Genomic DNA, 22,180 nt, shown 5'->3' on the forward strand with positions numbered 1-22,180 from the left:
AGAGTGTGTTCCTCTGATTGCTTAATATACATGGGAAATGTTACCAGATGAACAGTAAATGTGAGGAGAGTGTGTTCCCCTGATGGTTTAATACACACGGGACATTTCACCAGGTGAACTGTATAAGTGAGGAGAGTGTGTTCCCCTGATGGTTTCATATACACGGGACATGTGACCAGGTGAACAGTATAATTGAGGAGAGTGTGTTCCCCTGATGGTTTAATGCACATGGGACATGTTACCAGGTGAACAGTATAAGTGAGGAGAGTCTGTTCCCCTGATTCTTTAATAAACACGGGACATGTTACCAGGTGAACAGTATAAGTGAGGAGAGTGTGTTCCCCTGATGGTTTTATATACACGGACATGTCACCAGGTGAACAGTATAAGTGAGGAGAGTGTTTTCCCCTGATGGTTTAATACACATGGGACATGTTACCAGGTGAACAGTATAAGTGAGGAGAGTGTGTTCCCCTGATGGTTTAATATACATGGGACATGTTACCAGGTGAACAGTGTAAGTGAGGAGAGTATGTTCCCCTGATGGTTTAATATACACGGGACATGTCAACAGGTGAAAAGTTTAAGTGAGGAGAGTGTGTTCCCCTGATGGTTTAAAATACACGGGACATGTCACCAGATGAACTGTATAAGAGAGGAGAGTGTGTACCCCTGATTGTTTAATACACACGGGACAAGTCACCAAATGAACTGTATAAGTGAGGAGAGTGTGTTCCCCTGATGGTTTAATATACATGGGACATGTTACCAGGTGAACAGTGTAAGTGAGGAGAGTGTGTTCCCCTGATGGTTTAATATACACGGGACATGTTACCAGGTGAACAGTGTAAGTGAGGAGAGTGTGTTCCCCTGATGGTTTAATATACACGGGACATGTCACCAGGTGAAAAGTTTAAGTGAGGAGAGAGTGTTCCCCTGATGGTTTAATATACATGGGACATGTTACCAGGTGAACAGTGTAAGTGAGGAGAGTGTGTTCCCCTGATGGTTTAATATACACGGGACATGTCACCAGGTGAAAAGTTTAAGTGAGGAGAGTGTGATGCCCTGGTGGTTTAATATACCCGGGACATGTCACCAGGTGAACAGTATAAGTGAGGAGAGTGTGTTCCCCCGATTGTTTAATACACACGGGACATGTCACCAAATGAACTTCATAAGTGAGGAGACTGTATTCCCCTGATGGTTTAATACACACGGGACATGTTACCAGATGAACACTCTCAGTGAGGAGAGTGTGTTCCCCTGATGGTTTAATATACACAGGACATGTTACCAGGTGAACAGTATAAGTGAGGAGAGTGTGTTCCCCTGATGGTTTAATACTGACGGGACATGTTACCAGATGAACAGTATAAGTGAGGAGAGTGTGTTCCCCTGATGGTTTAATATACATGGGACATTTTACCAGGTGAACAGTGTAAGTGAGGAGAGTGTGTTCCCCTGATTGTTTAATGCACACGGGACATTTTACCAGATGAACAGTATAAGTGAGGAGAGTGTGTTCCCCTGATGGTTTAATATACACGGGACATGTTACCAGATGAACAGTATAAGTGAGGAGAGTGTGTTCCCCTGATGGTTTAATAAACACGAGACATGTTACCAGATGAACAGTATAAGTGAGGAGAGTGTGTTCCCCTGATGGTTGAATATACACGGGACATGTTACCAGATGAACAGTATAAGTGAGGAGAGTGTGTTCCCCTGATGGTTTAAGATACACGGGAAATGTTACCAGATGAACAGTATAAGTGAGGAGAGTGTGTTCCCCTGATGGTTGAATATACACGGGACATGTTACTAGGTGAACAGTATAAGTGAGGAGAGTGTGTTCCCCTGATTGTTTAATATACATTGGAAATGTTACCAGGTGAACAGTATAAGTGAGGAGAGTGTGTTCCCCTGATGGTTTAATACACACGGGACATTTCACCAGGTGAACTGTATAAGTGAGGAGAGTGTGTTCCCCTGATGGTTTAATACACACGGGACATATCACCAGGTGAACAGTATAAGTGAGGAGAGTGTGTTCCCCTGATTGTTTAATATACACGGGAAATGTTACCAGATGAACAGTATAAGTGAGGAGAGTGTGTTTCCCTGATGGTTTAATACACACGGGACATGATTCCGGTCGAACAGTTTAAGTGAGGAGAGTGTGTTCCTCTGATTGCTTAATATACATGGGAAATGTTACCAGATGAACAGTAAATGTGAGGAGAGTGTGTTCCCCTGATGGTTTAATACACACGGGACATTTCACCAGGTGAACTGTATAAGTGAGGAGAGTGTGTTCCCCTGATGGTTTCATATACACGGGACATGTGACCAGGTGAACAGTATAATTGAGGAGAGTGTGTTCCCCTGATGGTTTAATGCACATGGGACATGTTACCAGGTGAACAGTATAAGTGAGGAGAGTCTGTTCCCCTGATTCTTTAATAAACACGGGACATGTTACCAGGTGAACAGTATAAGTGAGGAGAGTGTGTTCCCCTGATGGTTTTATATACACGGACATGTCACCAGGTGAACAGTATAAGTGAGGAGAGTGTTTTCCCCTGATGGTTTAATACACATGGGACATGTTACCAGGTGAACAGTATAAGTGAGGAGAGTGTGTTCCCCTGATTGTTTAATAAACATGGGACATGTTACCAGGTGAACAGTATAAGTGAGGAGAGTGTGTTCCCCTGATGGTTTAATATACACGGGACATGTTACCAGGTGAACAGTATAAGTGAGGAGAGTGTGTTCCCCTGAGTGTTTAATATACAAAGGACATGTTACCAGGTGAACAGTATAAGTGAGGAGAGTGTGTTCCCCTGATAGTTTAATACACACGGGACATGTTACCAGATGAACAGTATAAGTGAGGAGAGTGTGTTCCCCTGATTGTTTAATGCACACAGGACATGTTACCAGGTGAACAGTATAAGTGAGGAGACTGTGTTGCCCTGATGGTTTAATATACACGGGACATGTTACCAGGTGAACAGTATAAGTGAGGAGAGTGTGTTCCCCTGATGGTTTAATACACACGGGACATGTTACCAGGTGAACAGTATAAGTGAGGAGAGTGTGTTCCCCTGATGGTTTAATACTGACGGGACATGTTACCAGATGAACAGTATAAGTGAGGAGAGTGTGTTCCCCTGATGGTTTAATACACACGGGACATGTTACCAGATGAACAGTATAAGTGAGGAGAGTGTGTTCCCCTGATGGTTTAATATACACGGGACATGTTACCAGTTGAACAGTATAAGTGAGGAGAGTGTGTTCCCCTGATGGTTTAATACTGACGGAACATGTTACCAGATGAACAGTATAAGTGAGGAGAGTGTGTTCCCCTGATGGTTTAATATACATGGGACATGTTACCAGGTGAAAAGTGTAAGTGAGGAGAGTGTGTTCCCCTGATGGTTTAATACACACGGGAAATGTTACCAGATGAGCAGTATAAGTGAGGAGAGTGTGTTCCACTGATGGTTTAATATACACGGGACATGTTACCAGGTGAACAGTATAAGTGAGGAGAGTGTGTTCCCCTGATTGTTTAATATACACGGGATATGTAACCAGGTGAACAGTATAAGTGAGGAGAGTGTGTTCCCCTGATGGTTTAATACTGACGGGATATGTTACAAGATGAACAGTATAAGTGAGGAGAGTGTGTTCCCCTGATGGTTTAATACGCACGGGACATGTCACCAAGTGAACTGTATCAGTGAGGAGAGTGTGTTCCCCTGATTGTTTAATACACACGGGACATGTTACCAGATGAACAGTATAAGTGAGGAGAGTGTGTTCCCCTGATTGTTTAATAAACACGGGACATGTTACCAGGTGAACAGTATAAGTGAGGAGAGTGTGTTCCCCTGATGGTTTTATATACACGGACATGTCACCAGGTGAACAGTATAAGTGAGGAGAGTGTGTTCCCCTGATGGTTTAATACACACGGGAAATGTTACGAGATGAACACTATAAGTGAGGAGAGTGTGTTCCCCTGATGGTTTAATATACACGGGACATGTTTCCAGGCGAACAGTATAAGTGAGGAGAGTGTGTTCCCCTGAGTGTTTAATAAACACGGGACATGTTACCAGGTGAACAGTATAAGTGAGGAGAGTGTGTTCCCCTGATGGTTTTATATACACGGACATGTCACCAGGTGAACAGTATAAGTGAGGAGAGTGTGTTCCCCTGATGGTTTAATACACACGGGAAATGTTACGAGATGAACACTATAAGTGAGGAGAGTGTGTTCCCCTGATGGTTTAATATACACGGGACATGTTTCCAGGCGAACAGTGTAAGTGAGGAGAGTGTGTTCCCTTGATAGTTTAATATACACGGGACATGTTACCAGATGAACAGTATAAGTGAGGAGAGTGTGCTCCCCTGATGGTTTTTTACGCAAGGGACGTGTTACCAGTTGAACAGTATAAGTGAGGAGAGTGTGTTCCCCTGATGGTTTAATACTGACGGGACATGTTACCAGATGAACAGTTTTAGTGAGGAGAGTTTGTTCCCCTGATGGTTGAATATAAACGGGACATGTTACCAGATGAACAGTATAAGTCAGGAGAGTGTGTTCCCCTGATGGTTGAATATAAACGGGACATGTTACCAGATGAACAGTATAAGTGAGGAGAGTGTGTTCCCCTGATGGTTTAATACACACGGGACATGTTACCAGATGAACAGTTTTAGTGAGGAGAGTTTGTTCCCCTGATGGTTTAATACACACGGGACATGTTACCAGATGATCAGTATAAGTGAGGAGAGTGTGTTCCCCTGATGGTTGAATATGCACGGGACATGTCACCAGGTGTGCAGTATAAGTGAGGAGAATGTGTTCCCCTGATGGTTTAATACGTACGGGACATGTTACCAGGTGAACAGTATAAGTGAGGAGAGTGTGTTCCCCTGATGGTTTAATATACACAGGACATGTCACCAGGTGAACTGTAATAGTGAGGAGAGTATGTTCCCCTGATTGTTTCATACGCACGGGGCATGTTACCAGGTGAAGAGTATAATTGAGGAGAATGTGTTCCCCTGATTGTTTAATACACACGGGACATGTCACCAGGTGAACAGTATAAGTGAGGAGAGCGTGTTCCCCTGATGGTTTAATACTGACGTGATATGTTACCAGATGAACAGTATAAGTGAGGAGAGTGTGTTCCCCTGATGGTTTAATACGCACGGGACATGTCACCAAGTGAACTGTATAAGTGAGGAGAGTGTGTTCCCCTGATTGTTTAATACACACGGGACATGTTACCAGATGATCAGTATAAGTGAGGAGAGCGTGTTCCCCTGATTGTTTAATACACACGGGACATGTTACCAGGTGAACAGTATAATGGAGGAGAGTGTGTTCCCCTGATGGTTTAATACACACGGGACATGTTACCAGTTGAACAGTATAAGTGAGGAGAGTGTGTTCCCCTGATGGTTTAATACTGACGGGACATGTTACCAGATGAACAGTATAAGTGAGGAGAGTGTTTTCCCCTGATGGTTTAATACACACGGGACATGTTACCAGGTGAACAGTAAAAGTGAGGAGAGTGTGTTCCCCTGATTGTTTAATACACACGGGACATGTTACCAGGTGCACAGTATAAGTGAGGAGAGTGTGTTCCCCTGATGGTTTAATATACACGGGACATGTTACCAGATGAACAGTATAAGTGAGGAGAGTGTGTTCCCCTGATGGTTTAATATTCACGGGACATGTTACCAGGTGAACAGTAAAAGTGAGCAGAGTGTGTTCCCCTGATTGTTTAATACACACGGGAAATGTTACCAGGTGAACAGTATAAGTGAGGAGAGTGTGTTCCCCTGATGGTTTAATACACACGGGACATGTTACCAGGTGAACAGTAAAAGTGAGCAGAGTGTGTTCCCCTGATTGTTTAATACACACGGGAAATGTTACCAGGTGAACAGTATAAATGAGGAGAGTGTGTTCCCCTGATTGTTTAATATACATGGGATATGTAACCAGGTGAACAGTATAAGTGAGGAGAGTGTGTTCCCCTGATGGTTTAATATACACGGGACATGTTACCAGATGAACAGTATAAGTGAGGAGAGTGTGTTCCCCTGATGGTTTAATATTCACGGGACATGTTACCAGGTGAACAGTATAAGTGAGGAGAGTGTGTTCCCCTGATGGTTTAATATACACGGGACATGTTACCAGATGAACAGTATAAGTGAGGAGAGTGTGTTCCCCTGATGGTTTAATACACACGGGACATGTTACCAGGTTAACAGTAAAAGTGAGGAGAGCGTGTTCCCCTGATTGTTTAATACACACGGGACATGTTACCAGGTGAACAGTATAAGTGAGGAGAGTGTGTTCCCCTGATGGTTTAATATACACGGGACATGTTACCAGATGAACAGTATAAGTAAGGAGAGTGTGTTCCCCTGATGGTTTAATACTGACGGGACATGTTACCAGATGAACAGTAAAAGTGAGGAGAGTGTGTTCCCCTGATTGTTTAATACACACGGGACATGTTACCAGGTGAACAGTATAAGTGAGGAGAGTGTGTTCCCCTGATGGTTTAATATACACGGGACATGTTACCAGATGAACAGTATAAGTGAGGAGAGTGTGTTCCCCTGATGGTTTAATACACACGGGACATGTTACCAGATGAACAGTATAAGTGAGGAGAGTGTGTTCCCCTGATTGTTTAATACACACGGGACATGTTACCAGATGAACAGTATCAGTGAGGAGAGGGTGTTCCCCTGATTGTTTAATAAACACGGGACATGTTACCAGGTGAACAGTATAAGTGAGGAGAGTGTGTTCCCTTGATAGTTTAATATACACGGGACATGTTACCAGATGAACAGTATAAGTGAGGAGAGGGTGTTCCCCTGATTGTTTAATAAACACGGGACATGTTACCAGGTGAACAGTATAAGTGAGGAGAGTGTGTTCCCTTGATAGTTTAATATACACGGGACATGTTACCAGATGAACAGTATAAGTGAGGAGAGGGTGTTCCCCTGATTGTTTAATAAACACGGGACATGTTACCAGATGAACAGTATAAGTGAGGAGAGGGTGTTCCCCTGATTGTTTAATAAACACGGGACATGTTACCAGGTGAACAGTATAAGTGAGGAGAGTGTGTTCCCTTGATAGTTTAATATACACGGGACGTGTTACCAGGTGAACAGTATAAGTGAGGAGAGTGTGTTCCCCTGATGGTTTAATAAACACGGGACATGTTACCAGGTGAACAGTATAAGTGAGGAGAGTGTGTTCCCCTGATGGTTTAATAAACACGGGACATGTTACCAGGTGAACAGTATAAGTGAGGAGAGTGTGTTCCCCTGATGGTTTAATACACACAGGACATGTTACCAGGTGAACAGTATAAGTGAGGAGAATGTGTTCCCCTGATTGTTTAATACTGACGTGATATGTTACCAGATGAACAGTATAAGTGAGGAGAGTGTGTTCCCCTGATGGTTTAATACGCACGGGACATGTCACCAAGTGAACTGTATAAGTGAGGAGAGTGTGTTCCCCTGATGGTTTAATACGCACGGGACATGTCACCAAGTGAACTGTATAAGTGAGGAGAGTGTGTTCCCCTGATTGTTTAATACACACGGGACATGTTACCAGATGATCAGTATAAGTGAGGAGAGTGTGTTCCCCTGATTGTTTAATACACACGGGACATGTTACCAGGTGAACAGTATAAGTGAGGAGAGTGTGTTCATCTGATGGTTTAATATACATGGGACATGTTACCAGGTGAAAAGTGTAAGTGAGGAGAGGGTTTTCCCCTGATTGTTTAATACACACGGGACATGTCACCAGGTGAAGAGTATAAGTGAGGAGGGTGTGTTCCCCTGATGGTTTAATAAACATGGGACATGTTACCAGGTGAACAGTTTAAGAGAGAAAAGAGTGTTGCCCTGATGGTTTAATATACATGGGACATGTCACCAGGTGAACAGTATAAGTGAGGAGAGTGTTTTCCCCTGATTGTTTAATATACACGGGACATGTTACCAGATGAACAGTATAAGTGAGGAGAATGTGTTCCCCTGATTGTTTAATATACACGGGACATGTCACCAGGTGAGCAGAATAAGTGAGGAGAGTGTGTTCCCCTGATGGTTTAATACACACGGTACATGTTACCAGATGAACAGTATAAGTGAGGAGAGTGTGTTCCCCTGATGGCTTAATATGCACGGGACATGTTACCAGGTGAACAGTATAAGTGAGGAGAGTGTGTTCCCTGGATGGTTTAATACTGACGGGACATGTCACCAGGTGAACAGTATAAGTGAGGAGAGTGTGTTCCCCTGATTGTTTAATACACATAGGACATGTTACCAGATGAACAGTATAAGTGAGGAGAGTGTGTTCCCCTGATTGTTTAATACACACGGGACATGTTACCAGGTGAACAGTATAAGGGAGGAGAGTGTGTTCCCCTGATTGTTTAATACTCACGGGACATGTTACCAGGTGAACAGTATAAGTGAGGAGAGTGTCTTCCCCTGATGTTTTAATGTACACGGGACATGTTACCAGGTGAACAGTATAAGTGAGGAGAATGTGTTCCCCTGAATGTTTAATACACACGGGACATGTTACCAGATGAACAGTATAAGTGAGGAGAGTGTGTTCCCCTGATGGCTTAATATGCACGGGACATGTTACCAGGTGAACAGTATAAGTGAGGAGAGTTTGTTCCCTGGATGGTTTAATACTGACGGGACATGTTACCAGATGAACTGGATAAGTGAGGAGAGTGTGTTCCCCTGATTGTTTAATAAACACGGGACATGTTACCAGATGAACAGTATAAGTGAGGAGAGTGTGTTCCCCTGATTGTTTACTACTGACGTGATATGGTACCAGATGAACAGTATAAATGAGGAGCGTGTGTTCCCCTGATGGTTTAATACACACAGGACATGTTACCAGGTGAACAGTATAAGTGAGGAGAGTGTGTTCCCCTGATTGTTTAATACACCACGGGACATGTTACCAGATGAACAGTATAAGTGAGGAGAGTGTGTTCCCCTGATGGTTTAATACACACAGGACATGTTACCAGGTGAACAGTATAAGTGAGGAGAGTGTGTTCCCCTGATTGTTTAATATACCACGGGACATGTTACCAGATGAACAGTATAAGTGAGGAGAGTGTGTTCCCCTGATGGTTTAATATGCATTGGACATGTTACCAGGTGAACAGTATAAGTGAGGAGACTGTGTTCCCCTGATGGTTTAATATACACGGGACATGTTACCAGGTGAACAGTATAAGTGAGGAGAGTGTGTTCCCCTGATGGTTTAATACTGACGGGACATGTTACCAGATGAACAGTATAAGTGAGGAGAGTGTGTTCCCCTGATGGCTTAATATGCACGGGACATGTTACCAGGTGAACAGTATAAGTGAGGAGAGTGTGTTCCCTGGATGGTTTAATACTGACGGGACATGTTACCAGATGAACTGGATAAGTGAGGAGAGTGTGTTCCCCTGATTGTTTAATAAACACGGGACATGTTACCAGATGAACAGTATAAGTGAGGAGAGTGTGTTCCCCTGATTGTTTACTACTGACGTGATATGGTACCAGATGAACAGTATAAATGAGGAGCGTGTGTTCCCCTGATGGTTTAATACACACAGGACATGTTACCAGGTGAACAGTATAAGTGAGGAGAGTGTGTTCCCCTGATTGTTTAATACACCACGGGACATGTTACCAGATGAACAGTATAAGTGAGGAGAGTGTGTTCCCCTGATGGTTTAATACACACAGGACATGTTACCAGGTGAACAGGATAAGTGAGGAGAGTGTGTTCCCCTGATTGTTTAATACACCACGGGACATGTTACCAGATGAACAGTATAAGTGAGGAGAGTGTGTTCCCCTGATGGTTTAATACACACAGGACATGTTACCAGGTGAACAGTATAAGTGAGGAGAGTGTGTTCCCCTGATTGTTTAATACACCACGGGACATGTTACCAGATGAACAGTATAAGTGAGGAGAGTGTGTTCCCCTGATTGTTTAATACACACGGGACATGTTACCAGATGAACAGTATAAGTGAGGAGAGTGTGTTCCCCTGATTGTTTAATATTCACGGGACATGTTACCAGATGAACAGTATAAGTGAGGAGAGTGTGTTCCCCTGATGGTTTAATACACACAGGACATGTTACCAGGTGAACAGTATAAGTGAGGAGAGTGTGTTCCCCTGATTGTTTAATACACCACGGGACATGTTACCAGATGAACAGTATAAGTGAGGAGAGTGTGTTCCCCTGATGGTTTAATATACACAGGACATGTTACCAGGTGAAGAGTATAAGTGAGGAGAATGTGTTCCCCTGATTGTTTAATACACACGGGACATGTCACCAGGTGAACAGTATAAGTGAGGAGAGTGTGTTCCCCTGATGGTTTAATACTGACGTGATATGTTACCAGATGAACAGTATAAGTGAGGAGAGTGTGTTCCCCTGATGGTTTAATACGCACGGGACATGTTACCAGGTGAACAGTATAAGTGAGGAGAGTGTGTTCCCCTGATGGTTTAATACTGACGTGATATGTTACCAGATGAACTGTAATAGTGAGGAGAGTATGTTCCCCTGATTGTTTAATACGCACGGGACATGTCACCAGGTGAACAGTATAAGTGAGGAGAGTGTGTTCCCCTGATGGTTTAATACTGAGGTGATATGTTACCAGATGAACAGTCTCGGTGAGGAGAGTGTGTTCCCCTGATGGTTTAATACGCACGGGACATGTCACCAGGTGAACAGTATAAGTGAGGAGAGTGTGTTCCCCTGATGGTTTAATACACACGGGACATGTTACCAGATGAACAGTATAAGTGAGGAGAGTGTGTTCCCCTGATTGTTTAATACACATAGGACATGTTACCAGATGAACAGTATAAGTGAGGAGAGTGTGTTCCCCTGATTGTTTAATACACACGGGACATGTTACCAGGTGAACAGTATAAGTGAGGAGAGTGTCTTCCCCTGATGTTTTAATGTACACGGGAAATGTTACCAAGTGAACTGTATAAGTGAGGAGAGTGTGTTCCCCTGATTGTTTAATACACACGGGACATGTTACCAGATGAACAGTATAAGTGAGGAGAGTGTGTTCCCCTGATTGTTTAATACACACGGGACATGTTACCAGGTGAACAGTAGAAGTGAGGAGAGTGTGTTCCCCTGATGGTTTAATGCGCACAGGACATGTTACCATGTGAACAGTATAAGTGAGGAGAGTGTGTTCCCCTGATGTTTTAATACTGACGGGACATGTTACCAGTTGAACAGTATAAGTGAGGAGAGTGTGTTCCCCTGATGGCTTAATATATACGGGACATGTTACCAGGTGAACAGTATAAGTGAGGAGAGTGTGTTCCCTGGATGGTTTAATACTGACGGGACATGTTACCAGATGAACTGTATAAGTGAGGAGAGTGTGTTCCCCTGATTGTTTAATACACACGGGACATGTTACCAGATGAACAGTATAAGTGAGGAGAGTGTGTTCCCTGGATGGTTTAATACTGACGGGACATGTTACCAGTTGAACAGTATAAGTGAGGAGAGTGTGTTCCCCTGATGGTTTAATACACACGGGACATGTTACCAGATGAACAGTATAAGTGAGGAGAGTGTGTTCCCTGGATGGTTTAATACTGACGTGATATGTTACCAGATGAACAGTATAAGTGAGGAGCGTGTGTTCCCCTGATGGTTTAATACACACGGGACATGTTACCAGATGAACAGTATAAGTGAGGAGAGTGTGTTCCCTGGATGGTTTAATACTGACGGGACATGTTACCAGTTGAACAGTATAAGTGAGGAGAGTGTGTTCCCCTGATGGTTTAATGCGCACAGGACATGTTACCAGATGAACAGTATAAGTGAGGAGAGTGTGTTCCCCTGATTGTTTAATACACACGGGACATGTTACCAGGTGAACAGTAGAAGTGAGGAGAGTGTGTTCCCCTGATGGTTTAATGCGCACAGGACATGTTACCATGTGAACAGTAGAAGTGAGGAGAGTGTGTTCCCCTGATGGTTTAATACACACGGGACATGTTACCAGGTGAACAGTAGAAGTGAGGAGAGTGTGTTCCCCTGATGGTTTAATATACACAGGACATGTTACCAGGTGAACAGTAGAAGTGAGGAGAGTGTGTTCCCCTGATGGTTTAATGCGCACAGGACATGTTACCAGGTGAACAGTATAAGTGAGGAGAGTGTGTTCCCCTGATTGTTTAATACACACGGGACATGTTACCAGGTGAACAGTAGAAGTGAGGAGAGTGTGTTCCCCTGATGGTTTAATACACACGGGACATGTTACCAGGTGAACAGTAGAAGTGAGGAGAGTGTGTTCCCCTGATGGTTTAATGCGCACAGGACATGTTACCATGTGAACAGTATAAGTGAGGAGAGTGTGTTCCCCTGATGTTTTAATACTGACGGGACATGTTAGCAGTTGAACAGTATAAGTGAGGAGAGTGTGTTCCCCTGATGGCTTAATATATACGGGACATGTTACCAGGTGAACAGTATAAGTGAGGAGAGTGTGTTCCCTGGATGGTTTAATACTGACGGGACATGTTACCAGATGAACAGTATAAGTGAGGAGCGTGTGTTCCCCTGATGGTTTAATACACACGGGACATGTCACCAGGTGAACAGTATAAGTGAGGAGCGTGTGTTCCCCTGATGGTTTAATACACACGGGACATGTTACCAGATGAACAGTATAAGTGAGGAGAGTGTGTTCCCTGGATGGTTTAATACTGACGGGACATGTTACCAGATGATCAGTATATGTGAGGAGAGTGTGTTCCCCTGATTGTTTAATACACACGAGACATGTTACCAGGTGAACAGTATAATGGAGGAGAGTGTGTTCCCCTGATGGTTTAAAACTGACGGGACATGTTACCAGGCGAACAGTATAAGTGAGGAGAGGGTTTTCCCCTGATTGTTTAATACACACGGGACATGTCAACAGGTGAAAAGCTTAAGTGAGGAGGGTGTGTTCCCCTGATGGTTTAAAAAACATGGGACATGTTACCAGGTGAACAGTTTAAGAGAGAAGAGAGTGTTGCCCTGATGGTTTAATATACATGGGACATGTCACCAGGTGAACAGTATAAGTGAGGAGAATGTGTTCCCCTGATTGTTTAATATACACGGGACATGTCACCAGGTGAACAGTGTAAGTGAGGAGAGTGTGTTCGCCTGATGGTTTAATACGCACGGGACATGTTACCAGGTGAACAGTATAAGTGAGGAGAGTGTGTTCCCCTGATGGTTTAATATACACAGGACTTGTTACCAGGTGAAGAGTATAAGTGAGGAGAGTGTGTTCCCCTGATTGTTTAATACACACGGGACATGTCACCAGGTGAACAGTATAAGTGAGGAGAGTGTGTTCCCCTGATGGTTTAATACTGACGTGATATGTTACCAGATGAACAGTATAAGTGAGGAGAGTGTGTTCCCCTGATTGTTTAATACACATAAGACATGTTACCAGATGAACAGTATAAGTGAGGAGAGTGTGTTCCCCTGATTGTTTAATACACACGGGACATGTTACCAGGTGAACAGTATAAGTGAGGAGAGTGTCTTCCCCTGATGTTTTAATGTACACGGGAAATGTTACCAAGTGAACTGTATAAGTGAGGAGAGTGTGTTCCCCTGATGGTTTAATGCGCACAGGATATGTTACCAGGTGAACAGTATAAGTGAGGAGAGTGTGTTCCCCTGATGTTTTAATACTGACGGGACATGTTACCAGTTGAACAGTATAAGTGAGGAGAGTGTGTTCCCCTGATGGCTTAATATACACGGGACATGTTTCCAGGTGAACAGTATAAGTGAGGAGAGTGTGTTCCCTGGATGTTTTAATACTGACGGGACATGTTACCAGATGAACTGTATAAGTGAGGAGAGTGTGTTCCCCTGATTGTTGAATACACACGGGACATGTTACCAGATGAGCAGTATAAGTGAGGAGAGTGTGTTCCCCTGATGGCTTAATATACACGGGACATGTTTCCAGGTGAACAGTATAAGTGAGGAGAGTGTGTTCCCTGGATGTTTTAATACTGACGGGACATGTTACCAGATGAACTGTATAAGTGAGGAGAGTGTGTTCCCTGGATGTTTTAATACTGACGGGACATGTTACCAGATGAACTGTATAAGTGAGGAGAGTGTGTTCCCCTGATTGTTGAATACACACGGGACATGTTACCAGATGAACTGTATAAGTGAGGAGAGTGTGTTCCCCTGATTGTTGAATACACACGGGACATGTTACCAGATGAGCAGTATAAGTGAGGAGAGTGTGTTCCCCTGATGATTTAATGCACACGGGACATGTTACCAGATGAACAGTATAAGTGAGGAGCGTGTGTTCCCCTGATGGTTTAATACACACAGGACATGTTACCAGATGAACAGTATAAGGGAGGAGAGTGTGTTCCCCTGATTGTTTACTACTGACGTGATATGTTACCAGATGAACAGTATAAGTGAGGAGAGTGTGTTCCCCTGATGGCTTCATATACACGGGACATGTCACCAGGTGAACAGTATAAGTGAGGAGAGTGTGTTCCCCTGATTGTTTACTACTGACGTGATATGTTACCAGGTGAACAGTATAAGTGAGGAGAGTGTGTTCCCCTGATTGTTGAATACACCACGGGACATGTTACCAGATGAACAGTATAAGTGAGGAGAATGTGTTCCCCTGATTGTTTAATACGCACGGGACATGTCACCAAGTCAACTGTATAAGTGAGGAGAGTGTGTTCCACTGATTGTTTAATACACACGGGACATGTTACCAGAAGATCAGTATAAGTGAGGAGAGTGTGTTCCCCTGATTGTTTAATACACACGGGACATGTTACCAGGTGAACAGTATAAGTGAGGAGAGTGTGTTCCCCTGATGGTTTAATACACACGGGACATGTTACCAGATGATCAGTAAAAGTGAGGAGAGTGTGTTCCCCTGATTGTTTAATACACACGGGACATGTTACCAGGTGAACAGTATCAGGGAGGAGAGTGTGTTCCCCTGATGGTTTAATACACACGGGACATGTCACCAGGTGAACAGTATAATTGAGGAGAGTGTGATCCCCTGATTGTTTAATACACACGGGACATGTTACCAGGTGAACAGTATAATTGAGGAGAGTGTGATCCCCTGATTGTTTAATATACACGGGACATGTTACCAGGTGAACAGTATAAGTGAGGAGAGTCTGTTCCCCTGATTGTTTAATACTGACTGGACATGTCACCAGGTGAACAGTATAAGTGCGGAGAGTGTGTTCCCCTGATTCTTTAATACACACGGGACATTTCACCAGGTGAACAGTGTAAGTGAGGAGAGTGTGTTCCCCTGATTGTTCAATACACACGGGACATGTTACAGGTGAACAGTATAAGTCAGGAGAGTGTGTTCCCCTGATGGTTTAATGCACACGGGACATGTTACCAGGTGAAAAGTGTAAGTGAGGAGATGGTGTTCCCCTGATGGTTTAATATACATGGGGCATGTCACCAGGTGAACAGTATAAGTGAGGAGAGTGTTTTCCCCTGATTGTTTAATATACACGGGACATGTTACCAGGTGAACAGTATAAGTGAGGAGAATCTGTTCCCCTGATTGTTTAATAGACACGGCACATGTCACCAGGTGAACAGTATAAGTGAGGAGAGTGTGTTCCCCTGATGGTTTAATACTGACGTGATATGTTACCAGATGAACAGTATAAGTGAGGAGAGTGTGTTCCCCTGATGGTTTAATACACACAGGACATGTTACCAGGTGAACAGTATAAGTGAGGAGAGTGTGTTCCCCTGATTGTTTAATACACCACGGGACATGTTACCAGATGAACAGTATAAGTGAGGAGAGTGTGTTCCCCTGATTGTTTAATACACCACGGGACATGTTACCAGATGAACAGTGTAAGTGAGGAGAGTGTGTTCCCCTGATTGTTTAATACACACGGGACATGTTACCAGAAGAACAGTATAAGTGAGGAGACTGTGTTCCCCTGATTGTTTAATACACACGGGACATGTTACCAGGTGAACAGCATAAGTGAGGAGAGTGTGTGCCCCTGATTGTTTAATACACCACGGGACATGTTACCAGATGAACAGTATAAGTGAGGAGAGTTTGTTCCCCTGATTGTTTAATACACACGGGACATGTTACCAGATGAACAGTATAAGTGAGGAGAGTGTGTTCCCCTGATTGTTTAATACACACGGGACATGTTACCAGGTGAACAGTATAAGTGAGGAGAGTGTGTTCCCCTGATTGTTTAATACACACGGGACATGTCACCAGGTGAACAGTATAAGTGAGGAGAGTGTGTTCCCCTGATTGTTCAATGCACACGGGACATGTTACCAGGTGAACAGTATAAGTGAGGAGAGTGTGTTCCCCTGATTGTTTAATACACACGGGACATGTTACCAGGTGAACAGTATAAGTGAGGAGAGTGTGTTCCCCTGATTGTTTAATACACACAGGGCATGTTACCAGGTGAACAGTATTTGTGAGGAGAGTGTGTTCCCCTGATTGTTTAATACACACAGGGCATGTTACCAGGTGAACAGTATAAGTGAGGAGAGTGTGTTCCCTGGATGTTTTAATACTGACGGGACATGTTACCAGATGAACTGTATAAGTGAGGAGAGTGTGTTCCCTGGATGTTTTAATACTGACGGGACATGTTACCAGATGAACTGTATAAGTGAGGAGAGTGTGTTCCCCTGATTGTTGAATACACACGGGACATGTTACCAGATGAACTGTATAAGTGAGGAGAGTGTGTTCCCCTGATTGTTGAATACACACGGGACATGTTACCAGATGAGCAGTATAAGTGAGGAGAGTGTGTTCCCCTGATGATTTAATGCACACGGGACATGTTACCAGATGAACAGTATAAGTGAGGAGCGTGTGTTCCCCTGATGGTTTAATACACACAGGACATGTTACCAGATGGACAGTATAAGGGAGGGGAGTGTGTTCCCCTGATTGTTTACTACTGACGTGATATGTTACCAGATGAACAGTATAAGTGAGGAGAGTGTGTTCCCCTGATGGCTTCATATACACGGGACATGTCACCAGGTGAACAGTATAAGTGAGGAGAGTGTGTTCCCCTGATTGTTTACTACTGACGTGATATGTTACCAGGTGAACAGTATAAGTGAGGAGAGTGTGTTCCCCTGATTGTTGAATACACCACGGGACATGTTACCAGATGAACAGTATAAGTGAGGAGAATGTGTTCCCCTGATTGTTTAATACGCACGGGACATGTCACCAAGTCAACTGTATAAGTGAGGAGAGTGTGTTCCACTGATTGTTTAATACACACGGGACATGTTACCAGAAGATCAGTATAAGTGAGGAGAGTGTGTTCCCCTGATTGTTTAATACACACGGGACATGTTACCAGGTGAACAGTATAAGTGAGGAGAGTGTGTTCCCCTGATGGTTTAATACACACGGGACATGTTACCAGATGATCAGTAAAAGTGAGGAGAGTGTGTTCCCCTGATTGTTTAATACACACGGGACATGTTACCAGGTGAACAGTATCAGGGAGGAGAGTGTGTTCCCCTGATGGTTTAATACACACGGGACATGTCACCAGGTGAACAGTATAATTGAGGAGAGTGTGATCCCCTGATTGTTTAATACACACGGGACATGTTACCAGGTGAACAGTATAATTGAGGAGAGTGTGTTCCCCTGATTGTTTAATACTGACTGGACATGTCACCAGGTGAACAGTATAAGTGCGGAGAGTGTGTTCCCCTGATTGTTTAATATACACGGGACATGTTACCAGGTGAACAGTATAAGTGAGGAGAGTCTGTTCCCCTGATTGTTTAATACTGACTGGACATGTCACCAGGTGAACAGTATAAGTGCGGAGAGTGTGTTCCCCTGATTCTTTAATACACACGGGACATTTCACCAGGTGAACAGTGTAAGTGAGGAGAGTGTGTTCCCCTGATTGTTCAATACACACGGGACATGTTACAGGTGAACAGTATAAGTCAGGAGAGTGTGTTCCCCTGATGGTTTAATGCACACGGGACATGTTACCAGGTGAACAGTATAAGTGAGGAGAGTGTGTTCCCCTGATGGTTTAATATTCACGGGACATGTTACCAGATGAACAGTATAGTGAGGAGAGTGTGTTCATCTGATGGTTTAATATACATGGGACATGTTACCAGGTGAAAAGTGTAAGTGAGGAGATGGTGTTCCCCTGATGGTTTAATATACATGGGGCATGTTACCAGGTGAACAGTATAAGTGAGGAGAGTGTGTTCCCTGGATGTTTTAATACTGACGGGACATGTTACCAGATGAACTGTATAAGTGAGGAGAGTGTGTTCCCTGGATGTTTTAATACTGACGGGACATGTTACCAGATGAACTGTATAAGTGAGGAGAGTGTGTTCCCCTGATTGTTGAATACACACGGGACATGTTACCAGATGAACTGTATAAGTGAGGAGAGTGTGTTCCCCTGATTGTTGAATACACACGGGACATGTTACCAGATGAGCAGTATAAGTGAGGAGAGTGTGTTCCCCTGATGATTTAATGCACACGGGACATGTTACCAGATGAACAGTATAAGTGAGGAGCGTGTGTTCCCCTGATGGTTTAATACACACAGGACATGTTACCAGATGGACAGTATAAGGGAGGGGAGTGTGTTCCCCTGATTGTTTACTACTGACGTGATATGTTACCAGATGAACAGTATAAGTGAGGAGAGTGTGTTCCCCTGATGGCTTCATATACACGGGACATGTCACCAGGTGAACAGTATAAGTGAGGAGAGTGTGTTCCCCTGATTGTTTACTACTGACGTGATATGTTACCAGGTGAACAGTATAAGTGAGGAGAGTGTGTTCCCCTGATTGTTGAATACACCACGGGACATGTTACCAGATGAACAGTATAAGTGAGGAGAATGTGTTCCCCTGATTGTTTAATACGCACGGGACATGTTACCAGAAGATCAGTATAAGTGAGGAGAGTGTGTTCCACTGATTGTTTAATACACACGGGACATGTTACCAGAAGATCAGTATAAGTGAGGAGAGTGTGTTCCCCTGATTGTTTAATACACACGGGACATGTTACCAGGTGAACAGTATAAGTGAGGAGAGTGTGTTCCCCTGATGGTTTAATACACACGGGACATGTTACCAGATGATCAGTAAAAGTGAGGAGAGTGTGTTCCCCTGATTGTTTAATACACACGGGACATGTTACCAGGTGAACAGTATCAGGGAGGAGAGTGTGTTCCCCTGATGGTTTAATACACACGGGACATGTCACCAGGTGAACAGTATAATTGAGGAGAGTGTGATCCCCTGATTGTTTAATACACACGGGACATGTTACCAGGTGAACAGTATAATTGAGGAGAGTGTGTTCCCCTGATTGTTTAATACTGACTGGACATGTCACCAGGTGAACAGTATAAGTGCGGAGAGTGTGTTCCCCTGATTGTTTAATATACACGGGACATGTTACCAGGTGAACAGTATAAGTGAGGAGAGTCTGTTCCCCTGATTGTTTAATACTGACTGGACATGTCACCAGGTGAACAGTATAAGTGCGGAGAGTGTGTTCCCCTGATTCTTTAATACACACGGGACATTTCACCAGGTGAACAGTGTAAGTGAGGAGAGTGTGTTCCCCTGATTGTTCAATACACACGGGACATGTTACAGGTGAACAGTATAAGTCAGGAGAGTGTGTTCCCCTGATGGTTTAATGCACACGGGACATGTTACCAGGTGAACAGTATAAGTGAGGAGAGTGTGTTCCCCTGATGGTTTAATATTCACGGGACATGTTACCAGATGAACAGTATAGTGAGGAGAGTGTGTTCATCTGATGGTTTAATATACATGGGACATGTTACCAGGTGAAAAGTGTAAGTGAGGAGATGGTGTTCCCCTGATGGTTTAATATACATGGGGCATGTCACCAGGTGAACAGTATAAGTGAGGAGAGTGTTTTCCCCTGATTGTTTAATATACACGGGACATGTTACCAGGTGAACAGTATAAGTGAGGAGAATCTGTTCCCCTGATTGTTTAATAGACACGGCACATGTCACCAGGTGAACAGTATAAGTGAGGAGAGTGTGTTCCCCTGATGGTTTAATACTGACGTGATATGTTACCAGATGAACAGTATAAGTGAGGAGAGTGTGTTCCCCTGATGGTTTAATACACACAGGACATGTTACCAGGTGAACAGTATAAGTGAGGAGAGTGTGTTCCCCTGATTGTTTAATACACCACGGGACATGTTACCAGATGAACAGTGTAAGTGAGGAGAGTGTGTTCCCCTGATTGTTTAATACACACGGGACATGTTACCAGAAGAACAGTATAAGTGAGGAGACTGTGTTCCCCTGATTGTTTAATACACACGGGACATGTTACCAGGTGAACAGCATAAGTGAGGAGAGTGTGTGCCCCTGATTGTTTAATACACCACGGGACATGTTACCAGATGAACAGTATAAGTGAGGAGAGTGTGTTCCCCTGATTGTTTAATACACACGGGACATGTTACCAGATGAACAGTATAAGTGAGGAGAGTGTGTTCCCCTGATTGTTTAATACACACGGGACATGTTACCAGGTGAACAGTATAAGTGAGGAGAGTGTGTTCCCCTGATTGTTTAATACACACGGGACATGTCACCAGGTGAACAGTATAAGTGAGGAGAGTGTGTTCCCCTGATTGTTCAATGCACACGGGACATGTTACCAGGTGAACAGTATAAGTGAGGAGAGTGTGTTCCCCTGATTGTTTAATACACACGGGACATGTTACCAGGTGAACAGTATAAGTGAGGAGAGTGTGTTCCCCTGATTGTTTAATACACACAGGGCATGTTACCAGGTGAACAGTATTTGTGAGGAGAGTGTGTTCCCCTGATTGTTTAATACACACAGGGCATGTTACCAGGTGAACAGTATAAGTGAGGAGAGTGTGTTCCCCTGATTGTTTAATACACACGGGACATGTTACCAGATGAACAGTATAAGTGAGGAGAGTGTGTTCCCCTGATTGTTTAATACACACGGGACATGTTACCAGGTGAACAGTAGAAGTGAGGAGAGTGTGTTCCCCTGATGGTTTAATGCGCACAGGACATGTTACCATGTGAACAGTATAAGTGAGGAGAGTGTGTTCCCCTGATGTTTTAATACTGACGGGACATGTTACCAGTTGAACAGTATAAGTGAGGAGAGTGTGTTCCCCTGATGGGTTAATATATACGGGACATGTTACCAGGTGAACAGTATAAGTGAGGAGTGTGTGTTCCCTGGATGGTTTAATACTGACGGGACATGTTACCAGATGAACTGTATAAGTGAGGAGAGTGTGTTCCCCTGATTGTTGAATACACACGGGACATGTTACCAGATGAGCAGTATAAGTGAGGAGAGTGTGTTCCCCTGATTGTTGAATACACACGGGACATGTCACCAGGTGAACAGTATAAGTGAGGAGCGTGTGTTCCCCTGATGGTTTAATACACACGGGACATGTTACCAGATGAACAGTATAAGTGAGGAGAGTGTGTTCCCTGGATGGTTTAATACTGACGGGACATGTTACCAGGTGAACAGTATAAGTGAGGAGAGTGTGTTCCCCTGATGGTTTAATGCGCACAGGACATGTTACCAGGTGAACAGTATAAGTGAGGAGAGTGTGTTCCCTGGATGGTTTAATACTGACGGGACATGTTACCAGATGATCAGTATATGTGAGGAGAGTGTGTTCCCCTGATTGTTTAATACACACGAGACATGTTACCAGGTGAAAAGTATAATGGAGGAGAGTGTGTTCCCCTGATGGTTTAATACTGACGGGACATGTTACCAGGTGAACAGTATAAGTGAGGAGAGTGTGTTCATCTGATGGTTTAATATACATGGGACATGTTACCAGGTGAAAAGTGTAAGTGAG

This window comes from Heterodontus francisci, unplaced genomic scaffold (assembly GCF_036365525.1).
Source record: "Heterodontus francisci isolate sHetFra1 unplaced genomic scaffold, sHetFra1.hap1 HAP1_SCAFFOLD_288, whole genome shotgun sequence".
Classification (NCBI taxonomy): domain Eukaryota; kingdom Metazoa; phylum Chordata; class Chondrichthyes; order Heterodontiformes; family Heterodontidae; genus Heterodontus; species Heterodontus francisci.